General features: G+C 37.9%; 1 long non-coding RNA gene across 1 annotated transcript; it reads left to right on the top strand.

Moving 5' to 3' along the window:
* Positions 1-9,946: 9,946 nt before the first annotated feature.
* LOC122468018 lies at positions 9,947-22,433 on the top strand. The gene is made up of 3 exons (XR_006293130.1): positions 9,947-9,957; positions 10,541-10,546; positions 22,306-22,433. It is a non-coding gene; the product is annotated as an uncharacterized LOC122468018 (long non-coding RNA).
* Positions 22,434-23,759: the final 1,326 nt, after the last annotated feature.

Here is a 23,759-nt window from a genome sequence, read left to right on the forward strand (position 1 = left end):
TTTTCATATATGGTCTTTGTTATGTTGAAGTATGTTCACTCTAAACCCATTTTTTGAGATTTTTTTTTTTATCATGAACAGATACTGGATTTCGTCAAATGCTTTTACTGCGTGTATTGAGATGATCATGATTTTGCCTTTGTTGTGTTAATGTGGCATGTCCTGTTGATGTTGATTGATTTGCAAATATTGAATCACCCTTGTGTCCCTGAAATACATCCCTTTTGATCCTGATGAATGATCCTTTTAATGTATTGAATGAAGTTTTCCAACATTTTTTTTGAGGATTTTTGCGTCTGCTTTCATCAGATATATTGGCCCATGATTTCCCTTTTTTTGTGGTGTCTTTGTCTGGTTTTGGCATCAGGTTAATACTGGCATCATAGAATGAATTTGGGGTTTTCTTCCTCTATTTGTTTTTTGGAATCGTTTGAAGAGAATAGATATTAACTCTTCTTTAAATGTTTGTTAGATTTGCTTGTGAAGCCAACTGGTCCTGGACTTCTGTCTGTTGGTAGTTTTTTTTTTGTTTGTTTGTTTGTTTTGTTTTTTGTTTTTTGTTTTTTGTTTTTTACTGATTTAATTTCATTACCAGTGATCAGTCTGTTCATATTTTCTATTTCTTTCCAATTCAGCTTTAGAAGACTGTATGTTTCTAGGGATTTTTCCATTTCTTATAGGTTATCCAATTTGTTGGTATATAGCTTTTTATAATATTGACTTTAAATCCTTTTCAGTTCTTTGGGGTTGGTTATTTCTCCTCCTTCATTTCTGATTTTGAGTTTTCTTGATGGATCTGACCTTATTAATTTTATCTTTTCAAAGAAACAGCTCTTGCTTTTATTGATCATTTCTATTGATCTCTCAATTTCTTCTCTAATCTTCATTATTTCCTTCCTTCTACTAGCTTTGGGCTTTATTCTCTTTTTTTAGCTCCTTTGGGTTTAAGTTGAGATTGTTGGAGATTATTCCTTTTTCTTGAGATACGCTAATATCACTATAAACTCCCCTCTTAGAATTCTGTTGCTGAATTCCAAAGGTTTTGGACCATTGTGCTTTTATTTTCATATATATTCATGTATTTTTTATTTCCTCTGGTTTTTTGGTTGACTCATTCATTGTTTAAGTTCCATTTATTTGTGTTTTTCCAGATACTTTTCTTGTAATTTCTAGTTTTGTGATCAGAAAGGATACTTGATATGTTTTTAGTAATCTTAAATATATTGGGGTTTGTTTTGTGGAATAACATATGATATATCCCAGAGAGTGTTCCACGTACACTTGAAAAAAATGTGCATTCATTGTTTTTGTTTGGAATGTTCTATGTATATTTGTAATGTCCATGTTGTCTAAGATGTTATTCAAAGCTACTCTTTCCTTGTTGATTTGCTATCTTGATGGTCAATCCATTGATGTAAGTGGGGTAATAAAGTCCTTTACTATTATTGTATTACTGTCTGTTTCTCTCTTTATGTCTGTTAATATTTGCTTTATGTATGTATGTGTTCCTATGTTGGATTCCTATATTTTACCATTGTTATGGATTGATTGGTGGCTTTATTATTATGTAGTGCCCTTCTTTGACTCTTGCTATTGTCATTATTTTAAAGCATATTTTGTATGATATAAGCATTGTTATCCTGGCTTTTTTTTAAATTTCCATTTGCATGGTATCTATTTTTCCATCCCTTCATTTTCAGGCTATATGTGCCTTAAGGTCTTAAGTGAGTCTCTTGCAGGCAGTATATAGATGGCCCTGGTTTTAGTATCTGTTTAGTCCTAATTTCTTTAGATTAGGGCACTTACTCCATTTATATTTACAATCATTATCAGTAGATTAATGGTTCATCCTGGATGGCTGGTTTGTACATGTCCACCCTGAATGCCCTTGTCAATCATTATCTTGAAAATGTACGGATCTGTCTTCTCTCTGTGTTCCCATCAAGCAGGGTATGTAGAGAAACCTATGGTTCAGCATTCAAGGTCAGGGGCTCCGGCGGTGGCCAACTGGAATATCTCCTTTGTAATGAAGAATGTCTGGATGAGGGGACTTGATCTTGGAACTCTGGCCAAAAAGGAGGTAAAAGGCTACAGATAGTTACTAGGCCAGTTACTACACAATAAATGCCTGCTCTGTAGGTTACAGCAGTGGATGCTTTGTCCAGACTGCCGCTCCTCAGCTCCCTGTATATAACTTCTCCTAATAAATCTATGTCTCAATTGCTGTCCCACGTCATTTCTTTTGGCCCTGCTAAGTTATTGCCCACTCTTGGTTTTGAGTCTTACACAACAGGTATGTACTTACTGCCATTTTTTTTTCATTTCTAGGTTTGTTTGTTTGTTTGTTTGTTTGTAGTTCTTCTCTGTTCTTTTCTTCTTCTCTTGCTTTTTTCCTCTGTGGTTTGATGGCTGCTTTTAGTATAATGCTTGGATTTCTGTGTCTATGTTACATGAAGTTTTTTGATTTGCAGTTATTTTGGGGTTAATACATCTATGTGTATAGCAGTCTATGTTAAGTGGATGGTCACTTAGATTTGAACACATTCTAAAACAGTACATTTTTATTCCTCGATGTATTATATATATGATGTCATATTGTAATTACATGCTTTATTTTATGTATCCCTTGATTAGTTTTTGTATTCATTTTATTACTTGTTGGGTTTTAACCTCAATACTGGCTTTTCAAGTGATTAACCTACCTTTATTATATATTTGCTTTCACCAGTGAAATGTTTTCCTGTCATAATTTTTTCTAGATTTGGCTTATTCTTTACACTTAATGAATTCTTTATAACATTTCTTGTAATGCTGGCTTGGTGATAATGAACTCCTTTAACTTGGGGAAATTTTTTATCTCTTCTTTAATTCACAATGATGACTTTTCTAGGTAGAATATTTTTGGTTGTACAATTTTTCTCTTTCAGCATTTAGAATATATCCTGCCATTCCCTTCTGGGCTTGCAAGGTTTCTGCTGAAAAATAAACTGATAGGGATTTCCTTTATAACTGTTTTCTTTTACTGCTTATACAATTCTCTTTTGATCACTACTTTTTTTTTTTTGCCATTTTTAATCATCACGTAGCTCAGTGTGGACCTCCTTGGGTTTATCTTGTTTGGGACTCACTCATAAACCACGAGACCATGACCTGAGCTGAAATTGGAAGCTTAACCAACTGAACCATCCAGGAGCCCCTGTCCATGTTTAGTAAGGTGGTGTGTGTGTGTGTGTGTGTGTGTGTGTGTTGAGTTATATAAGTTCTTCGTGTATTTTGGATATTAACCCCTTAGGGGATATATCATTTACAAATATCTTCTCCCATTCTGTAGGTTGCCTTTTTGTTTTATTGATTGTTTACTTTCTATGGCACAGCTTTTTTGGTTTTATCCCCCCATAGTATATTTTTGCTTTTGTTTCCCTTTCTTGAGGAGACTTATCTTAGAGAGGTGTTGATAAAGCCTATGTCCAAGAGATTATTGCCTATGTTTCCTTCTATGCATTTTATGGTTTCAGATCTCACATTGATCCATTTCAAGTTTATTTTTGTGTGCGGTGTAACAAAGTGCTCCAGTTTAATGTTTCTAAATGTAGCTTTCTAGTTCTCTTAGCACCACTTATTGAAGAGAAAATCTTTTCTGCATTGTATTTTTGACTCTTTTGTCATAGATTAATTGATTACATAGGCATGAGTTATTTCTGGGCTCTATATTCTGTTCCAGTGACTTATGTGTCCATTTTTTTTTTTTTTTGCCACTACCATAGTGTTTTTCTGTTTTGTTTTGTTTTTATAATTTTTTTTAATTTTTTTTTCAACATTTATTTATTTTTTGGGACAGAGAGAGACAGAGCATGAATGGGGGAGGGGCAGAGAGAGAGGGAGACACAGAATCGGAAGCAGGTTCCAGGCTCTGAGCCATCAGCCCAGAGCCCGACTCGGGGCTCGAACTCACGGACCGCGAGATCGTGACCTGGCTGAAGTCGGACGCTTAACCGACTGCGCCACCCAGGCGCCCCTGTTTTTATAATTTTTTTAATGTTTGTTTTTGAGAGAGACAGAGTGCAAGTGGGGGAGGGGCAGAGAGACAGGGAGACACAGAATCCGAAGCAGGCTCCAGGCTCTGAGCGGTTGGTCCAGAGCCCAATGTGGGGCCCAAACTCACTAACTGTGTGAGATCATGACCTGAGCTGAAGTTGGACACTAAACCAACTGAGTCACCCAGGCGCCCCACTACCATAGTGCTTTTATTACTACACCTTTGTAGTGTGTCTCAAAATTGGGATTCTGATACCTCCAGCTTTGTTCTTTTTGTTTGTTTCAAGTTTGTTTTGGCTTTATGAGGTCTTTTGTGATTCCATACATCTTTTAAGATTATTTTAGTTCTGTGAAATATTCTTGTGGTATTTTGACAGGGATTGAACTTAATCTGTAGATTGCTTTGGGTGGAATGGACATTTTAATAATATATTTCCAACCCATGAGTGAGGACTGTTGTTATATTTGTGTTGTCTTCAATTTCATTCATCAGTGTTTATGGTTTTGAGAGTACAGGTTTTTCACCTTTTTGGATAAGTTTATGTTTAGGTATTTTTTTTTTGGTGCAATTATAAATGAATTTTTTTTCTTAATTTCTCTGCTACTTGAGTATTTTTTTTAAGTTTATTCATTTTTGAGACAGAGAGACAGAGCGTGAACAGGAGAGGGGCAGAGAGAGAGTGGGAGACACAGAATTCAAAGCAGGCTCCAGACTCTGAGCTGTCAGCACAGAGCCCGAAGCAGGACGTGAACCCACGAGCTGTGAGATCATGACCTGAGCTGAAGTCAGATGCTTGACCAACTGAGCCACCCAAGTACCCCTGTAGTAAATTAAAATACAACCAATCTGAATATTTTGCATTAATTTTACTGAATTTATTCATTACTGCTAATAGTTATTTGGTTCAGTATTTAGTATTTTCTGTGTATAGTATCATTCCTTCTGCCGGTAGTATCAGTTTAAATTTTTTCATACCAATTTGGATGCTTTTTATTTCTAGTCTCATTGCTGTGGCTAGGACTTCCAGTACTATATTGAATAAAACTGCTGAGAGTGGAAATCCTTGTCTTACTCCTGATCTTAGAGGGAAACTTTTCAGTATTTAATCATTAAGTATGATTCATGTTAGCTGTGGGTTTTTCATATATGATTTGTATTATAATGAGATATGTTTCCTCTAAATCTATTTTGTTGAGAGTTTTTTTAATCATGAGAAGATGTTGACTTTTTTTCAGCTACTCTTCCTGGATCTATTGAGATAAACATGATTTTTATCAATGTTGTGTTAGTGTGGCATATCATATTGATTAATTTGCAAATATGGTTCAATATCCCAAGCAGGCTCCACAATGTCAGCATGGAGCCTGACATGGAGCTCGAACACTCAAACCAAGATATCATGACGTGAGCCGAAGTGAAGAATAGGACCCTTAACCAACTGAGCCACCCAGGTGTCCCACTGGCAAATAAATTTTTATGGTAGTCTTTAATAATCCTTTGTATTCTGTGGTGTCATTTGTTACTTCTTTTTTATTTCTGATTTTATTTGTATCTTCTCTTTTACTTGACAAGTCTGGCTAAAGATTTACTAATTTTGTTTATCTTAAAAAAACGGATCTTGGTTTCATTTATCTTTACTATTTTTTATTCTTAATTTCATTTAATTCTGGTCTTTATTATTTCTTTCCTTCTACTAACCTTGAGTTTTGTTCTGCTAGGAGCAGCCCTGCAGCCCAGGAATGAATCCCACTTGATCATGGTGAATAATTCTCTTTATATGCTGTAGAATTCGATTTGCTAGTATCTTATTGAGAATTTCTGTATCCATATTCATCAGGGATATTGGTTTGTAGTTCTCTTTTTTTTGCTGGGTCTCTGGATTAGGAATCAAAGTAAAGCTGGCTTCATAGAATGAGTCTGGAAGTTTTCCTTCCCTTTATATTTTTTGGAATAGCTTGAGAAGGATAGGTATTAACTCTGCTTTTAATGTCTGGTAGAATTCCCCTGGGAAGCCATCTGGTCCTGGACTCTTATTTGTTGGGAGATTGTTGATGACTGATTCACTTTCTTCGCTGGTTATGGGTCTATTCAAGCTTTCTATTTCTTCCTGTTTGAGTTTTGGAAGAGTGTGGGTGTTTAGGAATTTGTCCATTTCTTCCAGGTTGTCCAATTTGTTGGCATATAATTTTTCATAGTATTCCCTGATAATTGCTTCTGTTTCTGAGAGGTTGGTTGTCATAATTCCATTTTCATTCATGATTTTATCTATTTGGGTCATCTCCCTTTTCTTTTTGACAAAGCCTAGCTAGAGGTTTATCAATTTTGTTTACTTTTTCAAAAAAGCAACTCTTGGTTTCAATGATCTGCTCTACAGTTTTTTTAGATTCTATATTGTTTATTTCTGCTCTGATCTTTATTATTTCTCTTCTTCTGCTGGGTTTGGGGTGTCTTTGCTGCTCTGCTTCTATTTCCTTTAGGTGTGCTATTAGATTTTGTATTTGGGTTTTTCTTCTTTCTTGAGATAGGCCTGGATTGCAATGTATTTTCCTCTCAGGACTGCCTTTGCTGCATCCCAAAGCGTTTGGATGGTTGTATTTTCATTTTTGTTTGTTTCCATATAGTTCTTAATTTCTTCTCTAGTTGCCTGATTGACCCATTCATTCTTTAGTAGGGTGTTCTTTAACCTCCATGCTTTTGGAGGTTTTCCAGACTTTTTCCTGTGGTTGATTTCAAGCTTCATAGCATTGTGGTCTGAAATTATGCATGGTATAATTTCAATTCTGGTAAACTTATGAAAGGCTATTTTGTGACCCAGTATGTGATCTATCTGGGAGAATGTTCCATGTGCACTCAAGAAGAAAGTATATTCTGTTGCTTTGGATACAGAGTTCTAAATATATCTGTCAAGTCCATCTAATCCAATGTATCATCCCTTGTTTCTTTATTGATCCTGTGTCTAGATGATCTATCCATTTCTGTAAGTGGAGTGTCAAAGTCCCCTGCAATTACCACATTCTTATCAATAAAGTTGCTTATGCTTGTGATTGTTTTATATATTTGGGGGGTCCCATATTCGGCTCATAGGCACTTATAATTGTTAGCTCTTCCTGATGGATAGACCCTGTGATTATTATATAATGCCCTTCTTCATCTCATGTTACAGACTTTAATTTAAAGTCTAGTTTCTCTGATATAAGTATGGCTACTCCAGCTTTCTTTTGACTTCCAGTAGCATGATATATAGTTCTCCATCCCCTCACTTTCAACCTGAAGGTGTCCTCAGGTCTAAAATGAGTCTCTTGTAGACAGCAAATAGATAGGTCTTGTTTTTTTTTTTTTATCCATTCTGATACCCTATGTCTTTTGGTTGGAGCATTTAGTCAATTTACATTCAGTGTTATTATAGAAACATATGTGTTTAGAATCATTGTGATGTCTGTAGGTTTCATGCTTGTAGTGATGTCTCTGGCACTTTGTGGTCTTTGCAACATTTCACTCACAGAATCCCCCTTAGGATCTCTTGTAGAGCTGGATTAGTGGTGACAAATTCCTTCAGTTTTTGTTTGTTTGGGAAGATCTTTATCTCTCCTATTCTAAATGACAGATTTGCTGGATAAAGGATTCTTGGCTGCGTATTTTTTCTGTTCATCACATTGAAGATTTTCTGCCATTCCTTTCTGGCCTGCCAAGTTTCAGTAGATAGATCTGTCACTAGTCTTATCAGTCTCCCTTTATATGTTAGAGCATGTTTATCCATAGCTGCTTTCAGAATTTTCTCTTTACCCTTGTATTTTGCCAGTTTGACTATGATATGTCATGAAGAAGATGGATTCAAGTTATGTCTGAAGGGAGTTCTCTGTGCCTCTTGGATTTCAATGCCTTTTTCCTTCCCCAGATCTGGGAATTTCTCTGCTATGATTTGTTCAAGTACACCTTCAGCCCCTTTCTCTCTCTCTTCCTCCTCTGGAATTCCTATTTTACGGATATTGTTGCGTTTCATTGCATCACTTCATTCTCTAATTTTCCCCTCATACTCCTGGATTTTTTTTATCTCTATTTTTCTCAGCTTCTTCTTTTTCCATAATTTTATCTTCTAATTCACCTATTCTCTCCTCTGCCTCTTCAATCCGAGCTGTGTTCACCTCCATTTTATTTTGCACCTCATTTATAGCATTTTTTAGCTCCTCCTGACTGTTTCTTAGTCCTTTGATCTCTGTAGTAATAGATTCTCTGCTGTCCTCTATACTTTTTTCAAGCCCAGCGATTAATTTTATGACTATTATTTTAAATTCATTTTCTATTACATTGCTTAAATCGTTTCTGATCAGTTCGTTAGCTGTCGCTACTTCCTGGAGTTTCTTTTGAGGAGAATTCTTCCGTTTCGTCATTTTGGATAGTCCCTGGAGTGGCACAGAACTGCAGGGCTCTTCCTCTGTGCTGTCAGAAGTAACTTGCGTTGGTGGGCAGGGATGCAGTCAGACCTGATGTCTGCCCCCAGCCCACCACTGGGGCCACAGTCAGACTGGAGTGTACCTTATCTTCCCCTCTCCCAGGGGCAGGACTCACTGTGGAGTGGTGTGGCCCCTGTCTGGGCTATTTGCACACTGTCAGGCTTGTGGTGATACTTCCATGGTATCTGGCATATTAGCCAGGGTGGATCTGCTAGGTGCACAGGGCGGGAGGGGCAGACTCAGCTTGCTTTGCCTTCGGTGGTCCCCTGCAGGGGGGGCCCTGCAGCACCAGGAGGGAGGCAAACCCTCAGAGGGATGGATCCGCAGAAGCACAGCTTTGGGTGTTTGAGTGGTGCAAGCGAGTTCGGTGAAGGGAACTAGTTCGCTTTGGGATTTTGGTGGGGGGATCGGTGAGGGAGATGGCACTTTCCAGCACCTTTGTTCCCCGCTGAGCTGAGCTCCCTCCTCCAGGCTCAACAACTCTCCCTCCCGTTGTCCTCTCACCCTCCCGCTCTAGGAGCAGAGTTGGTGACTTATAACATTCCAGATGTTAAGTCCTGCTGGCTGTCAGAACACACCGTGTCCGGCCCATCCACTTTTGCAAGCCAGACTCGGGGGGCTCTGCCTTGCTGGGTGGGCTGGCTGCCCCTCTGCCACCCTGGCTTCCTCTTGCCAGTCTGTGTAATATGCACCACCTCTCCGCCGTTCCTACCCTCTTCTGTGGCCCTCTCATCTACGCTTGGCTCCAGACAGTCCATTCTGCTAGTCTTCTGGCAGTTTTCTGGGTTATTTACGCAGATGTGGATGGAATCTAAGTGGTCAGCAGGAGTGGTGAGCCCAGAGTCCTCCTACACCGCCATCTTCCTCCGAAAATCTCTCATTCTGTAATTTCTTTAGGTCTGAGATAAGTCTCTTGTAGGTAGCCTATAGATGGGTCTTTGGTTTTTTTTCTTTATTTTTTATTTTTTTAATGCTTATTTATTTTTGAGAGAGAGTGACAGATAGTGAGCATGGGAGGGGCAGAGAGAGAGAGGGAGACACAGAATCTGATGCAGGCTGTCAGCACAGAGCCTGACGCAAGACTCCAACTCATGAACCATGAGATCATGACCTGAGTTGAAGTGAGACTTAACCGACTGAGCCACCCAGGCAGCCTAGGTCTATTTTTTATTCATTCTTTCACTCTATGTCTTTTGATTGGAGCATTTAGACCAGTGACGTTTAATTATTGACAGGTATGTGCTTATTGACATTTTATTACATGTTTATTGGTTGTTTTTGTAGTTCCTCACTGTTCCTTTAGTTCTCTCTTGCTTTCTTTCCTTAAAATTGATGAGTTGATTTCTCTTTAGATCATTGAGCTCCTTTAAAAATATTGAATTTTTTGCTTCGGATTCTGTGTATCTCTCTCTCTCTCTCTCTCTCTCTCTCTCTCTCTCTCTCTCTCTTCCCCTCCTCTACTTGTGCTCTGTCTCTCTCAAAATAAACATTTAAAAATATTTTTTTGGAAAGGGTTCCTGGGTGGCTCAGTTGGTTAAGCATCTGACTTTGGCTCAGATCATAATCTTGTGGTCCATGAGTTTGAGCCTCATGTCGGGCTCTGTGCTGACAGCTCAGAGCCTGGAGCCTGCTTTGGATTCTGTGTCTCCCTTTTTCTCTGCCTTTCCCCTGCTCATGCTCTGTCTCTCTGTCTCAAAAATAAACATTTAAAAAAATCTTTTTAAATATTGAATTTTTCATGGAATCATAGATCTCCATTTCTTTAGAGTTAATTACTGCATTATTTTTCCCCTTTTTTTGGCCATGTTTACCTGTTTTTTCATTTGTGGTGTATGTGTGTGTGTCTGTGTGTGTGTGTGTGTGTGTGTGTATTGTGTTTAGTTTTATGCATTTGTAAAAATAATCACCGTTTCCAGTTTTTATGGACTGACTTTTTAAAAAAAATTTAATGTTTATTTATTTCTGAGACAGAGAGAGATAGATCATGAGTGGGGGAGGGGCAGAGAGAGAGGGAGACACAGAATCCAAAGCAGGCTTCAGGCTCAGCCCAGAGTCTGATGTGGGGCTAAAACTCACGAACTGTGAGATCATGACCTGAGCCGAAGTCAGGCACTCAGCCAACTGAGCCACCCAGGCACCCGTTATGGACTGACTTAATGCAGGGTGAACTTTACTAATATCTTGACTAGAAATTATGATGGCCTATGAGACCTTTTTTTAGGGGAGAGATGAGAGTTCTCTGGGCTCATGCATATAATTTCCCAAATAGAGAGTTCTGCCAGTTACTTTTTCAGGAGCTCACAACCTGTTGCTATGTCTGATACCTGTCTGTGGTATTGCTGATTTTCTGATGATATAGCTACAAGTTGCCATGCTTTTCTTCGCACCAGCCCCCAAATATCCAAAGTAGGCTAGCTCCCCATCAACACAAGTGAGACAAATACCATTCTTTGGGAAGCTTTCTGAAAAACTGAAATACAAGATGTTCACTTGACTCTTCTCTTTCCCTTCTGATGTTGAAGCCAAGAGTTGAATGCCTTCTCCTGTTCATGTGAAAATCCATCAGCCTTTTATTTGTGGCACCACAGCCCTCTCAACCTACAGCAAGGTGTCCCTGCTTTTCTCTGTGTGTGTGTGTTTGTGTGTGTGTGTGTGTGTGTGTGTGTGTGTGTGAAGGCTACATTATTTTTGTCATTATTTTTGAAATCTTATGCCACTGAAATTTCATTTTGTGTTATTAATAACTCTTTAAATGCTATTCTTTAGATAGCAGAACATTGGGAACACTATTGGTGTTGAACAAAGCATGCAGCAACAAAATGCATGAAATCGAAGTTTATTTAGGGAACAACTGTTAGTCAAAATTTAGCATTTTGATCCTGATTCGGTGTTGAATTAAAAAGTGAAAATGAGGGGCGCTTGAGTGGCTCAGTCAGTTAAGCATCCGACTTTGGCTCAGGGCATGATCTCACAGTTCATGGATTCAAGCCCCGCATCAGGCTCTTTGCTGACAGATCAGAGCCAGGATCCTGTTTCAGATTTTGTTTCTTCCTCTCTCGCTCTGCCCTTCCCCCACTAGCACACTGTCTCACTCTGCCCCTCAAAAATAAATAAACATTAAAAAAAATAAAAAGTGAAGATGAATGTAAAGATGCTGATACCATTTTGTTCACAAAATAATTCACCAATTTTGTAAATGAGAGATGAGAAATGTCAAAAGTAAGATAACTGATATATTTCTGTGACTGTGTGTGGTTGCTCAAATATCAGGAATATTGCTAGTATTTGAGTACATTAAACCTATCACTTTGGGTCAATATATAATATTTTTGTCTTTGAGAATAATATTACTTTTTTTCAATATATGAAATTCATTGTCAAATTGGTTTCCATACAACACCCAGTGCTCATTCCAAAAGGTGCTCTCCTCAATATCGATCACCCACCCTCCCGACCCTCCCTCCCCCCATCAACCCTCAGTTTGTTCTCAGTTTTTAGAGTCTCTTATGCTTTGGCTCCCTTCCAATCTAACCTCTTTTTTTTCCTTCCCCTCCCCCATGGGATTCTGTTAAGTTTCTCAGGATCCACATAAGAGTAAAAACATATGGTATCTGTCTTTCTCTGTATGGCTTATTTCACTTAGCATCACACTCTCCAGTTCCATCCACATGGCTACAAAGGGCCTGTTTAATTCTTTCTCATTGCCACGTAGTACTCCATTGTGTACATAAACCACAATTTCTTTATCCATTCATCAGTTGATGGACATTTAGGCTCTTTCCATAATTTGGCTATTGTTGAGAGTGCTGCTATAAACATAGGGTACAAGTGCCCCTATGCATCAGCACTCCTGTATCCCTTGGGTAAATTCCTAGCAGTGCTACTGCTGGGTCATAGGGTAAGTCTATTTTTAATTTTTTGAGGAACCTCCACACTGTTTTCCAGAGTGGCTGCACCAATTTGCATTCCCAAAAACAGTGCAAGAGTGTTCCCGTTACTCCACATCCTCTCCAGCATCTATAGTCTCGGGCTTTGTTCATTTTGGCCACTCTGACTGGTGTGAGGTGATATCTGAATGTGGTTTTGATTTGTATTTCCCTGATAAGGAGCGACATTGAGCATCTTTTCATGTGCCTGTTGGCCATCTGGATGTCTTCTTTAGAGAAGTGTCTATTCATGTTTTCTGCCCATTGCTTCACTGGGTTATTTGTTTTTGGGTGTGGAATTTGGTGATTTTGGATACTTTATAGATTTTGGATACTAGCCCTTTGTCTGATATGTCATTTGCAAATATCTTTTCCCATTCCCTAGGTTGCCTTTTAGTTTTGTTGGTTATTTCCTTTGCTGTGCAGAAGCTTTTTATCTTCATAAGGTCCCAGTAGTTCATTTTTGCTTTCAATTCCCGTTCCTTTGGGGATGTGTCAACTAAGAAATTGCTATGACTGAGGTCAGAGAGGTCTTTTCATGCTTTCTCCTCTAGGGTTTTGATGGTTTCCTGTCTCACATTCAGGTCCTTTATCCATTTTGAGTTTATTTTTGTGACTGGTGTGAGAAAGTGGTCTAGTTTCAACCTTCTGCATGTTGCTGTCCAGTTCTCCCAGCACCATTTGTTAAAGAGACTGTCTTTTTTCCATTGGATGTTCTTTCCTGCTTTGTCAAAGATGAGTTGGCCATACTTTTGTGGGTCTAGTTCTGGGGTTTCTATTCTATTCCATTGGTCTGTGTGTCTGTTTTTGTGCCAATACCATGCTGTCTTGATGATTACAGCTTTGTAGTAAAGGCTAAAGTCTGGGATTGTGATGCTTCCTACTTTGGTCTTCTTCTTCAAAATTACTTTGGCTATTCGGGGCCTTTTGCGGTTGCATATGAATTTTAGGATTGCTTGTTCTAATTTCGAGAAGAATGCTGGTGCAATTTTGATTGGGATTGCATTGAATATGTAGATGGCTTTGGGTAGTATTGATATTTTGACAATATTCTTCCAAACCATTAGCATGTAATGTTTTTCCATTTCATTATATCTTCTTCAATTTCCTTCATAAGCTTTCTATAGTTTTCAGCATACAGATCTTTTACATCTTTGGTTAGATTTATTCCTAGGTATTTTATGCTTCTTGTTGCAGTTGTGAATGGGATCAGTTTTTGTCTTTCTGTTGTTTCATTGTTCGTGTATAAGAATGCAACTGATTTCTGTACCTTGATTTTGTATCCTGCAACTTTGCTAAATTCATGAATCAGTTCTAGCAGACTTTTGGTGGAGTCTATCGGATTTTCCATGTATAATATCATGTCATCTGCAAAAAGCGAAAGCTTGACTTCATCTTTGCCCTTTTGATGCCTTTGAATTCCTTTTGTTGTATGATTGCTGATGCTAGAACTTCCAGCACTAGGTTAAACAGCAGCGGTGAGAGTGGAATCCCTGTTGTGTTCCTGATCTCAGGGAAAAAGCTCTGAGTTTTTCCCCATTGAGGATGATGTTAGCTGTGGGCTTTTCATAAATGGCTTTTATGATCTTTAAGTATGTTCCTTCTATCCTGACTTTCTCGAGGGTTTTTTTTTTAAGAAAGGGTGCTAAATTTTGTCAAAGGCCTTTTCTGCATTGATTGACAGGATCATATGGTTCTTCTCTGTTGTTTTCTTAATGTGATGTATCACGTTGATTGATTTGCGAATGTTGAAGCAGCCCTGCATCCCAGGAATGAATCCCACTTGATCATGGTGAATAATTCTTTTTATATGCTGTTGAATTCTATTTGCTAGTATCTTATTGAGAATTTTTGCATCCATATTCATCAGGGATCTTGGCCTGTAGTTCTCTTTTTTTAACCAGTCTCTGTCTGGTTTAGGAATCAAAGTAATACAGGCTTCATAGAATGAGTCTGGAAGTTTTCCTTCCCTTTCTATTTTTTGGAATAGCTTGAGAAGGATAGGCATTATCTCTGCTTTAAACGTCTGGTAGAACTCCTCTGGGAAGCCATCTGCTCCTGGACTCGTATTTGTTGGGAGATTGTTGATGACTGATTCAATTTCTTCACTGGTAATGGGTCTGTTCAAACTTTCTATTTCCTCCTGATTGAGTTTTGGAAGAGTGTGGGTGTTTAGGAATTTGTCCATTTCTTCCAGGTTGTCCAATTTGTTGGCATATAATTTTTCATAGTATTCCCTGATAATTGCTTGTATCTCTGAGGGATTGGTTGTAATAATTCCATTTTCATTCATGATTTTATCTATTTGGGTCATCTCCCTTTTCTTTTTGACAAGTCTGGCTAAAGGTTTATCAAATTTGTTTATTTTTTCAAAAAGCCAACTCTTGGTTTCGTTGATCTGTTCTACAGTTTTTTTAGAGTCTATATTGTTTATTTCTGCTCTGATCTTTATTATTTCTCTTCTTCTGCTGGATTTAGGCTGTCTTTGCTCTTCTGCTTCTATTTCCTTTAGGTGTGCTGTTAGATTTTGTCTTTGGGATTTTTCTTGTTTCTGGAGATAGGCCTGGATTGCAATGTATTTTCCTCTCAGGACTGTCTTCACTGCATCCCAAAGCGTTTGGATGGTTGTATTTTCATTTTTGTTTGTTTCCATATATTTCTTAATTTCTTCTCTAATGTCTGGTTGATCCATTCATTTTTTAGTAGGGTGTTCTTTAACCTCCATGCTTTTGGAGGTTTTCCAGACTTTTTCCTGTGGTTGATTTCAAGCTTCATAGCATTGTGGTCTGAAAGTGTGCATGGCATGATTTCAATTCTTGTATACTTATGAAGGGCTGTTTGTGACCCAGTATGTGATGTATCTTGGAGAATGTTCCATGTGCACTCGAGAAGAAAGTATATTCTGTTGCTTTGGGATGCAGAGTTCTAAATATATCTGTCAAGTCCATCTGATCCAATGTATCATTCAGGGCCCTTGTTTCTTTATTGACCATGTGTCTAGATGATCTATCCATTTCTGTAAGTGGAGTGTCAAAGTCCCCTGCAATTACCACATTCTTATCAATAAGGTTGCTTATGCTTGTGATTAATTGTTTTATATATTTGGGGTCTCCCATATTCGGCGCATAGGCACTTATAATTGTTAGCTCTTCCTGATGGATAGACCCTGTGATTATTATATAATGCCCTTCTTCATCTCTTGTTACAGCCTTTAATTTAAAGTCTAGTTTCTCTGATATAAGTATGGCTACTCCAGCTTTCTTTTGACTTCCAGTAGCATGATAAATAGTTCTCCATCCCCTCACTTTCAATCTGAAGGTGTCCTCAGGTCAAAAATGAGTCTGTTTGTAGACAGAAAATAGATGGGTCTTGTTTTTTTTACATTCTGATACCCTATGTCATTTGGTTGGCACATTTAGTCCACTTACGTTCAGTGTTGTTATAGAAAGATATGGGTTTAGAGTCATTGTGATGGTGTAGGTTTCATGCTTGTAGTGATGTCTCTGGTACTTTGTCTCAGAGGATCTCCCTTAGGATCTCTTGTAGGGCTGGTTTAGTGGTGATGAATTCCTTCACTTTTTGTTTGTGTGGGAAGACCTTTATCTCTCCTTCTATTCTAAATGACAGACTTGCTGGATAAAGGATTCTCGGCTGCATATTTTTTCTGTTAATCACATTGAAGATTTCCTGCCATTCCTTTCTGGCCTGCCAAGTTTCAGTAGAGAGATCCATCACAAGTCTTATAGGTCTCCCTTTATATGTTAGAATGTGTTTATCCCTAGCTGCTTTCAGAATTTTCTCTTTATCCTTGTATTTTGCCAGTTTCACTATGATATGTCATGCAGAAGATCAATTCAAGTTACGTCTGAAGGGATTTCTCTGTGCCTCTTGGATTTCAATGCCTTTTTCCTTCCCCAGATCAGGGAAGTTCTCAGCTATTATTTTTCAAGTACCTTCAGCACCTTTCCCTCTCTTTTCCTCCTCTGGAATACCAATTATGCATAGATTATTTCTCTTTAGTGCATCACTTAGTTCTCTAATTTTCCCCTCATACTCCTGGATTTTTTATCTCTCTTTTTCTCAGCTTCCTCTTTTTCCATAATTTTATCTTCTAGTTCACCCATTCTTTCCTCTGCCTCTTCAATCTGAACTGTGGTTGTTTCCATTTTATTTTGCAGCTCATTTATAGCATTTTTTAGCTCCTCCTGACTGTTCCTTCGTTCCTTAATCTCTGTAACAATAGATTCTCTGCTGTCCTCTTTACTGTTTTCAAGCCCAGCAATTAATTTTATGACTATTATTCTAAATTCATTTTCTGTTGTATTGTTTAAATCCTTTCTCATCAGTTCGTTAGCTGTTTTTATTTCCTGGAGATTCTTTTGAGGGGAATTCTTCCATTTGGTCATTTTGGATAGTCCCTGGAGTGTTGCGGAACTGCAGGGCACTTCCACTGTGCTGTCTTGAATAACTTGTGTTGGTGGGTGGGGCTGCAATCAGACCTGATGTCTGCCCTCAGCCCACCACTGGGATCACAGTCAGACTGGTGTGTGCCTTCTCTTCCCCTCTCCTAGGGGCAGTATTCACTGTGGGGTGGCGTGGCCCGTCTCGGCTATTTGCACACTGCCATGCTTGTGGTCCTGAGGATCTGGCGTATTAGCTGGGGTGGATTGGCAAGGTGCAGAGGGGCTGGAGTGGTAGGTTCAGCTTGCTTATCCTTAGGTGATCCGCTTTGGGAGGGGCCCTGCAGCACTGGGAGGGAATCAGACCCACCCCCGGAGGGTTGGATCCTCAGAACCACAACTTTGGGTGTTTGCGCAGTGCAAGCCAATTCCCTGGCAGGAACTGGTTCCCTTTGGGATTTTGGCTGGGGGATGGGTGAGGGAGATGGCGCTGGCTAGCGCCTTTGTTCCCCGCCAGGCTAACCTCTCTCGTCCAGGACTCAACAACTCTCCCTCCCGTTGTCCTCCAGTCTTCCTGCTCTCTAGCAGAGCTGTTAACTTATAACCTTCCAGAAGTTAATTCCCGCTTGCTGTCAGAACACACTCCGTCCAGCCCCTCTGTTTTTGCAAGCCAGACTTGGAGCCTCTGCTTGGCTGGCGGGCTGCCCCTCTGCCCCAGCTCCCTCCCGCCAGTCTGTGCAGCGTGCACTGACTCTCCACCCTTCCTACCCTCTTCCGTGGGCCTCTTGTCTGCACTTGGCTCCAGAGACTCCATTCTGCTAGTCTTCTGGCGGTTTTCTGGGTTATTTAGGCAGGTGTAGGTGGAATCTAAGTGATCAGCAGGACGTGGTGAGCCCAGCATCCTCCTATGCCGCCATCTTCCCTCCCATGGCTTCCTAATATTACTTCTTAAAGCAAAATTGTGTAAATAGCTCTAATACTGAGGTTTCAAAATATGGCTCCCAGTACTTGATGATTGGTTTTAATATATGAGCAATATAAAATGATGATGTTTGGGGTTTATTTTAACAAACATTTCCAAAATATTCTAATGGATATGGAAAAATACATTGCAAGCTCCATGTTAGAAAAGATTATAAAGATAATTCATTTGGCACTGCCTCTCAGAATAAAACAATCCTGTTTTTCAACTCATGAGAATGATGGGCTTATTAACTTGACTTCTAAGTATAGTGTTAAAAGTAGTCCTCAGTGAAAAACTTTCCCATAATTTCTGGATCTGTATTTAATTCACACATAAAGAATTCATAAGTTGTCAAACATTTGCCCAAATTCTTATTGTACATACTTTTAAGTTAGAATATTACAATTTAATAGAAATAAATTATTGGAAAAAAAACAATCAATGGTTATGGAGCCTTCCTTATAACTTATTTTTAAAATCATAAACAAGATTTCTTGTCTAGTCATTGAAAACAACTCTTTCTCTTATTTTTACAGCTTAGGTTTATTTTGCCAATTGGTTTGAATCTTTATAAAATTTCATGAAATTATTAGCCTGTGGATACATGAATTCAAATTGAGTATTCTGTGAAAGTAAAGAAATAACACATTACTTTTTGAACTATGTTACCTTAGGATAACAGGGTTCATTTTGTTCACCTTTGCAAAAAGCTGACAATATATTTTTGGCGGTAGTACTTTTTAAATGTTGTTTGAAATAAATCTCATTGGTTTGACTGGAAATCTAATGAGATAATGAAAGGCTGAGGAATTTTTCCAAGAGGATAAATTTAAAAGAATGCTTTAGTAATATAAAATATGTGTTGCTATACATGAGATGTTAAAATTTATGTCATCATGCATGAAAAAAACTTTCAATTAACTTTAGGCAAAGTTGCCTACATTGTCAAACTAAAGCAGATATGTATCGACAAGTAATGGAATTATTTGTTGGAAACATATAATCTCATATAGGCTAGCCTGAATGATGTTCTACAAAGGCTTATCTTGGTATATAAAAAAAGTTATAGCTAAAAAGTAAGCATTTATTTTTGAAAAAAAATCCAATTCAGGCATTAAAACCCCACCGTGATGGTTCTCACTGCAAGAGAGTGGGGGTCAGGTCAGTAAAAGATTTTTGGCAGACAAAGACTTTGGCATCCTCATATCTATATTTGACTAATGTTTTAAGCTAGTATATCCATTTTGGTGGTGGAATTAGGTATCCAAATCTTGGATGTTTACTTATCACAACACCATAAGGTAGTGATTATACCGACCATTCTCAGGAGAAATGTTGAAAGAATAATCCATAAGATTTATCTAACACTGAATAGGTCATAAAGATAAATATTTTCTTAAATTTTTAAATGTTTTATTTATTTTTGAGACAGAGAGAGAGCATGAGCAGGGGAGGGACAGAGAGAGAGAGGGAGACACAGAATCTGAATCAGCACCAGCTCTGAGCTGTCAGCACAGAGTCCGAAGCGGGGCTTGAACTCACAAATGGCGAGATCATGGCCTGAGCCAAAGTCAGACGCTCAGCTGACCGAGCCACCCAGGTGCCCCTAAAGATAAATATTTTCAATGGAGTACTTCAATAAAGCAGTAGAATGATCTAGGAATACTTTGGATTCTTAAATTATTTGAATAAATATGTATTTTATAAATAAAAATTAGAATTTAGCAATATATATTACTTATATCATGTAAAACAGGAATTGTGATTCTTTAATTTTTAATTCTAAAAAGTAACATGCTCACTACAAAACAAAATGAAATGCAGAGGTAGATGAAGAAAATGTGTAATAACAACCACTCATCATTATGCAATGTCATCCTCTCCAGAATCTTCTACGTGTCAAATAAATAAGAAATATTAAACACAAACAAATGATGATAAAGCAAAAAAAGCAAAAAAAGAAATTTGCCTAACATGCAGTTAGCAGAATAGTTGTGTGAATCTGGGCAGTTTGCTTCTAGAGTCATTTCTTTTCATTATTCTTTTTTTAAGAGAAGTGTGGGCTGTTTTTTGTTTTGTTTTAAATTCCAGTATAGTTAGCATACAGTGTTATTATTAGTTTCAGGTGTACAATATAGTGATTCAACAACTGCCTACATCACCCAGTGCAGCAAATATACTCCTTATTTCCAATCATCTATTTCACTCATCCCTCCACCTATCCCCCCTCTGGTAACCAAATGTTTTTTTTTTTTCTCCATAGCTAAGAGTTGTTTATTAGTTTGTCTCTATCTCCTTTTCTTCCTTTGCTTATTTTGTTGTTGTTTCTTAAATCCCATATGAGTGAAATCACATACCATTTGTCTTTGACTTATTTCACTTGGCATTATACACTCTAGCTCCATGTTCTTGCAAATGGCAAGATTGCATTCTGTTTGTGGCTGAGTCGTGTTCCAATTTACACACATATATATATATATACACACACACACACACACACACACACACATATATATATATATATCACATCTTTTTATTCATTCATCTACTGGAGGACAGGTGGGCTGCTTCTATAATTAGGCTATTGTAAACAATGCTTCAATAAACATAGGGGTGCATGAATCCATTCAAATCAGAGTTTTTGTAATTTGAGGGTAAATATCCACTCATGTGATTGCTGGATCATAGGGCACTTGTATTTTTAACTTTTTTGAGGGACCTCCGTACTGTTTGCCATAGATGCTGCACCAATTCTCTTTCCATCAACAACACAAGAGGGTTCCTTTTCCTCCACATCCTTGCCAAAATTTGTTCTTGTGTTTTTGATTTGGGCCATTCTGACAGATACATACATTTTTTTATGAACATTACAAAACTAAAATCTAACCATATATGTATGTGTGTGTGTGTGTGTGTGTATACACACACACACATATACATACACATGTATACATATATACACATATATATGTGAATTAAAAACATGTTTTTACATAATTTTTTTCATACATTTATATGACATTAAAAACATAATGTTATATATATAACAGATTAGGGTTTTTTTCCTAATGTTATATCTAGGCCAAACATAAGGCCTAAGGATTAATACTTATAAGTGCACCGAAATCCCAACTAAACGTTAGCTACAAATACCAGTATTACACTTCCATCGCAGCTATCTGTAGACAGGCAACCTTGAGTTCTAATTCATCCCGATTGAGCAGTATTTTTCCACAACCAACTAACTAATCCAACACTCCTTGTTAATGTAGCTTAAACACACAAAGCAAGGCACTGAAAATGCCTAGATGAGTCGCCAGACTCCATAAACACAAAGGTTTAGTCCGAGCCTTTCCATTAGCTATTAATAGGATTACACATGCAAACCTCTGCACCCCAGTGAAAATGCCCTCTAAGTCATTAATGATCTAAAGGAGCGGGTGTCAAGCACACAACTATTGTAGCTCATGATGCCTTAGCCACACCCCCACGGGATACAGCAGTGATAAAAATTAAGCTATGACTGAAAGTTCGACTAAGCCATATTAAATAAGGGTTGGCAAATTTCTTGCCAGCCACTGCGGTCATACAATTAACCCAAACTAATAGACTCACAGTGTAAAACGTGTTGCAGAAATACCCACACTAAAGTTAAACTTTAGGCTGTAAAAACCTACAGTTAACACAAAAATACAACATGAAAGTAACTTTAATATCTCCGACCACACGATAGCTAAGACCCAAACTGGGATTAGATACCCCATTATGTTTAGCCTTAAATTTAGATAATTAACCAAATTTATCTGCCAGAGAACTACTAGCAACAGCTTAAAACTCACAGGACTTGGTGGTGTTTTATATCCCTCTAGTGGAGCCTGTTGTATAATCTATCAACCCTGATACACCTCACCACCTCTTGCTAATCCAGTCTATATACCGCCATCTTCAGCAAACCCTAAAAAGGAAGAAAAGTAAGCACAAGTATCTCAAAAACAAACAAACAAACAAACAAACAAAAAAAACTTAGGTCAAGGTATAGCTCATGAGGTGGGAAGTAATGAGCTACATTTTCTATATTAGAACATTCCCCCACCAAAGTCCCTATGAAACTAAGGACTAAAGTCCCTATGAAACTACTAAGGAGGATTTAGTAGTAAATTGAGAACAGAGACCTCAATTGAATTGGGCCATGAAGCACGCACACACCACCAGTCACCCTCCTCAAGTGACAAAACCCAAAGACAACCTATTCAAACTACAAAAACCATAAGAGGAGACACGTTGTAATAAGGTAAGCATACTGGAAAGTGTGCTTGGATAAACAAGATGTAGCTTAAACAAAACATCTGGCTTACACCCAGAAGATTTCATATCAAACTGACCATCTTGAGCCAAAACTAGCCCAAACGACTATACGTTCAACTAATACAAGACAATAAATCAAAACATTTAGTCAATTCTTAAAAGTATAGGAGATAGAAATTTAACTTGGCACTATAGAGAGAGTACCGTAAGGGAAAGATGAAAGAAAAATTAGAAGCACTACACAACAAAGATTACCCCTTGTACCTTTTGCATAATGAATTAGCTAGAACAACCTAACAAAGAGAACTTAAGATAGGCCCCCCGAAACCAGATGAGCTACCTATGAACAATATTTACAGTATAAACTCATCTATGTTGCAAAATAGTGAGAAGATTTGTAGGTAGAGGTGAAAAGCCTAATGAGCCTGGTGATAGCTGGTTACCCAGAACAGAATTTTAGTTCAACTTTAAACTTACCCAAAAACCTCAAAATTCTAATGCAAGTTTAAAATATAATCTAAAAAAGTACAGGTTTTTAGAACTAGGATACAGCCTTTTTTAGAGAGTAAGCCTAAATACCAACCATAGTTGCCTTAAAAGCAGCCATCAATTAAGAAGGTGTTCAAGCTCAACAATTAAAATATCTTAATACCAAAAATATGCAACCAACTCCTAACCTAGTACTGGGTTAATCTATTTCATAATAGAAACAATAATGCTAATATGAGTAATATATATATATATATATATATATATATCTCACTTAGATATAACACCCAGTGTTCATCACATAGTACTCTCTATAATAACCATCACCCATTTAGCCCATCTCCCACCCACCTTTAAACAACCCTTAGTTTGGTCGCTGTAGTTAAGAATCTATTATGGTTTGCTTCCCTTTTTCCCCCTTTCTTTATGTTTATATGTTTTGTTTCTTAAATTCTACATATGAGTGAAATTTTGTCTTTGACTTATTTCGCTTAGCATAATACATTCTATATCCAGTCATATAATTGCAAATGGGAAGATTGCATTCTTTTTCATAGCTGAGGATTAGTCTCGTGTGTGTGTGTGTGTGTGTGTATACACCACATCTTTATCCATTCATAAATTGATGGACATTTGGGCTTTTCCCACAATTTGGCTACTGCTGATAATGCTGCTATAGACCCTGGGGTGTGTGTACCCCTTCAAATCAGTATTTATTTATCCTTTGGGTATATACCTAGTAGTCCAATTGCTGGATCATAGGCTAGTTCTATTCTTTAGTTTTTTGAGGAAACTCCACACTGTTCTTCAGGGTGGCTGCATCAGTTTGCATATGCACTAATAGTGCAAGAGGGTCCCTCCTTTGTTGGCATCCTTGACAACATCTTTTGTTTCCTGTGTTGTTACGTTTAGCCTCTCTGGCTGGTGTGAGGTGGTACCTCATTGAGGTTTTGAATTATATTTTTCTGATATTTAGTGATGTTGAGCATCTTTTTATGTGTCTGTTGGCCATCTCTATGTCTTCTTTGGAAAAAAAAATGTCTGTTCATCTCTTCTGCCCATTTCTTCACTGGATTATTTGTTCTTTGAGTGTTGAGTTTGGTAAGTGTTTTATAGATTTTGATACTAGCTATTTGTCATAGATATCATTTGCAAATGTATTCTCCCATTATGTAGGCTGCCTTTTAC

This window comes from Prionailurus bengalensis, chromosome B1, assembly GCF_016509475.1.
Source record: "Prionailurus bengalensis isolate Pbe53 chromosome B1, Fcat_Pben_1.1_paternal_pri, whole genome shotgun sequence".
Classification (NCBI taxonomy): Eukaryota; Metazoa; Chordata; class Mammalia; order Carnivora; family Felidae; genus Prionailurus; species Prionailurus bengalensis.